The sequence below is a fragment of the Peromyscus californicus genome, unplaced genomic scaffold, assembly GCF_007827085.1.
Source record: "Peromyscus californicus insignis strain IS unplaced genomic scaffold, ASM782708v3 Scaffold_22__1_contigs__length_63687245, whole genome shotgun sequence".
NCBI lineage: Eukaryota > Metazoa > Chordata > Mammalia > Rodentia > Cricetidae > Peromyscus > Peromyscus californicus.
In genome coordinates this window covers 44,184,547-44,188,174 of record NW_026294525.1, presented here as the reverse complement: position 1 = coordinate 44,188,174, position 3,628 = coordinate 44,184,547, and the positions used below count along the sequence as shown (strand labels likewise).

General features: G+C 41.6%; 1 pseudogene; it reads right to left on the bottom strand.

Moving 5' to 3' along the window:
• Positions 1–2,079: 2,079 nt before the first annotated feature.
• LOC128118760 (synaptobrevin homolog YKT6-like) overlaps positions 2,080–3,628 on the bottom strand; it is a 16,812-nt pseudogene continuing 15,263 nt past the window's right edge.

The window sequence follows — 3,628 nt, the reverse complement described above, 5'->3', positions numbered from 1 at the left end:
GAGGGGGTGGTTTGGAAAAGCTGTCAGAGTTTAAACCCATCCCCCACCCACCTCTGAACTTGGCTGTGTCTATACCCAGTGCCTGGAACGGCTATTAAAATGTTACAAGTCTGACCATAATCCCAGGGCACTGACGATGACTGAGTGACAAATGGCATCCTTGATGACATTGGTAAAGAGCTGCACCCACACGCCACCATTACTAAATACATCAGGGTTTTCTGATGGATGAGCTAATGAGCTTGTATTATTTAAGCTCAGTTGGCTAAAGGATTCTGAACACTTTCAGACAAAGGATGCTTTAGCCAGTATAAGGATTAGGGTAGTGCTAGACCTCCCTCCTTGCGTGCCTTTGTGGTCCTTTCAGTAGAAAAAGAAGGTCAGGATAAAGCCAGCAGGTGACATTTATAATATCCCATGTCTGTTTTACTTCCTAGAAAAGATCCAAGGAAATTCTGCCTCTAAGGAACCACCTCCATATTTTCCTGAAACAAAAAGTATGATTTTTTAAAAAAATGTTTACTCCTTTCCTCAATAATCATGTATTGTTTCACATATTTGATAATGAGTATAGTTCTAAAAGATTTGTCTGAATCTGCAGATATTCCAAATACCATGGCAAGAGAAATGAGGATGAGTTTTATGTGGTAATTTTAACCTCTTGGGACAAAAGTGATTTCAACATGTGTGTTCCCAGGATCCAGTGTAGTGCCAGGAGAATAAAGGCTTGCCAGATCTGAAGCACAGGGGTAGTCCATTCCAAACACATCATACAGAGAAAGTCCCTACAAAGATTTTCAGAACAGTATCCCAACCATCCTGCTTAATGATGCCTCAACTTACCCGGCTTTATTTTACAGTTGGTTTGCATTTTAAAAAGTAAATGACTCTTCTCTTCCTACACCAGAATCAAAATAGTGACCTTTTGGGAGGGCAAAGACTACTGTAGAAATAAAGAAAAATAGCAGCTTCACAGTACGAGACTGTCCAACACTAACTCAGTCAGGTGATCAAGGTTGACTTCAACAGCGAGATGCCAATTTGATACCAGTTACCTGTGAGATATTGCGTAAAAATGGCACTTTGCCTCTGGGATCCTCACCTCTCACAGGTGCTCATAACACACTCTAATGATGAGAAAAAGTTAAGATAAATCTCAGTAGAGAGATATTCTACAAAACACTGGCCAGTACTTGAAACCATCAAGGGCCATCAAAACAGAGACAGCCTAAGAAACACAGCGAGGAGATGCAACAACTGAGTGGTCGTGGCATCGCAGGTGGAGTCCAGCACCAGAAAAAGAACAGTAGATAAGAACTGAGGGAAACAAAACTGAATGGAAACAGGGGCTTTTAGTGAATAATGGTATATCCTACTTGATAATAACACAGGAAAACCAGGTGTGGGATCCACAAGGACCCTCCACATTAACTTCATAATTTTTCAATACAACTAAGATTGATTCCCTTGAAATAGAGTGATTTCAAAAATACAGATACTAAAAACAGATGCATTAAAAGGTTTACTGTGAAGAGACACCATGCACGATCACGGCAACTCTTATAAAGGAAAACATTTAATTGGGTGGCTTACAGTTTCAGAGGTTTAGTCCATTATCATCATGACAGGACATGGTGGCATGCAGGCAGACATGGTGCTGGAGAAGGAGCTGAGAGTTCTACATCCTGATTCCCAGGCAGCAGAAGGAAAGACTGTACTGGGCATAGCTTGAGCATATATGAGACCTCAAAGCTTACCCTCACAGTGACACACTTCCTTCAACAAGGACACACTTACTCCAACAAGGCCACACCTCCTAATAGTGCCACTCCCAATGGGTAAAGTATTCAAACACATGAGTCTATGGCCGCCATACCTATTCAAACCACCACACTAACTAATACAAATTTGGCTGTGCTTTCTCAGTAGTAAAAAATATCTAAAAGCATGTTCTTGTTACAGAAATAAATTATAATCTGTGCTTTGACACCCATATCAGACACATATATTGCAAAGATGCAATGAGTTGGTTGGCCAACACAGATTTTAATGAATTAATTTAGCTATGTATAACAAAAGACATTGGTCACAAATGCCTGAATGTCAGTATGTTACCAATTCTATATTTAAGCAAATTATACCATTACCTAAGGACACATCTTGCCTTTAATTTTGGATACTAATGAAGAGGGAAGTACCAATAACAAAACCAAACAGATATTTCTTAAAAGAGAACGCATTAAATGATAATTTGTAGCTCTATTATTGAGATCAGGGCCTTAACTCTTACAGGTCCTCTGTCTGCTTTCAAGTCTTATGACTTTGAAAAATAAAACAAGTACTGGCTATTCTCGTAGGATACTAATTTAACTTATGAAAGCAGAGGTTACATGAATTATTAACAATAACCTCAATGAACCTACCTAATTGCTTTGTTCTCAGTTCAGTGTTGAAAGTAATTAACTGCATGGACTCAGGCATCTCAGTATCTTTTTGTATTTCAGTTTTCACATCTCTAAAAAGGACTAGTTATTACCTGATAGAGCATAAAGTTATGATGATGGCAAGTGGGACAATACTGTGTCCCCCCCTTTCTTAAGAGTCACTTAGAGTTTATGGTTTCCTTTTCCCAACATTACATATTTGAGCACCTCAGATTCTTTCCCAAAGTTACAACCACACATATGAACGTCAATGTTCCCACCCTGAAGTCATTCCTTCACTTCTCCTGAGAACTTCAAAATAAGAACAGCCAGTCAGCCTGACTCCAGGTCTTCTTCTAGGGTATCCCTTCATCTTCAGGGGCTGTAGTTCTGATGTGACATGGAGATCCAGTGCCTACTTCTGTGGGCTACGTCACATGATTGCACAGCATGAGTATTGTTTCTAGGTAGTTTTATAGAAGGCGTTTGACTGTATTCCCAGAACTTCTGGTTTGGATACCAAGTCATCAAGCTTCTCACCTTGCTCTAACAAAGACTCCATGGTGCTATGCAGAATGATTTTAGTCTCCTCTAGTTCAGCTTCTCAGGGGTTCTGATATCTACTAAGGTGACCATCCAGGGCTGTGTGTTGGATTGTAGCAGGAGATCCTACTGGCCAGCCTATCCTATCGACCTGCTTGGAGAATTCATCTAGTACCTTTCTCCAGCAAGGTAAAAGCCACTCTGGTAGGGTATTCGCTGTCAGCAATGACCACACCTGCAAGACTGTCACTCCAGATGTAGACATGACGAAGATACTCCTGTTCCTTGACAGAGGCTCTGCTGCCCTTGGCAGAGTGTTCCACAATTGAATTGTAAAGGTCATGAATTCCTGAACACTGGACCTCTGGAAGAAACTGAAGGAAGACACATCGTATGGGACTTTGAGCAGCACCGCTTTTGGCTGGCTTTTGTCAAGGACGCTGAGTCTGTACAGCTTTGTGGTACCTTACCTTCTGGCCTCTGGCTGGACCCCAGACCCGCTCACAGGAGCACGGCCACCGTCCTTCGGAACAGCTGTGGCTGGCTCCTGTCTTGTCTCTTATCCACCGTTACCCCACAACACTTGAGACTAGGTCATTTATAAAGGAAACAATCTGGTTTCAGAGGCTGGGAGTCCAAAGTTCGGTGGATGCATCTGCCCA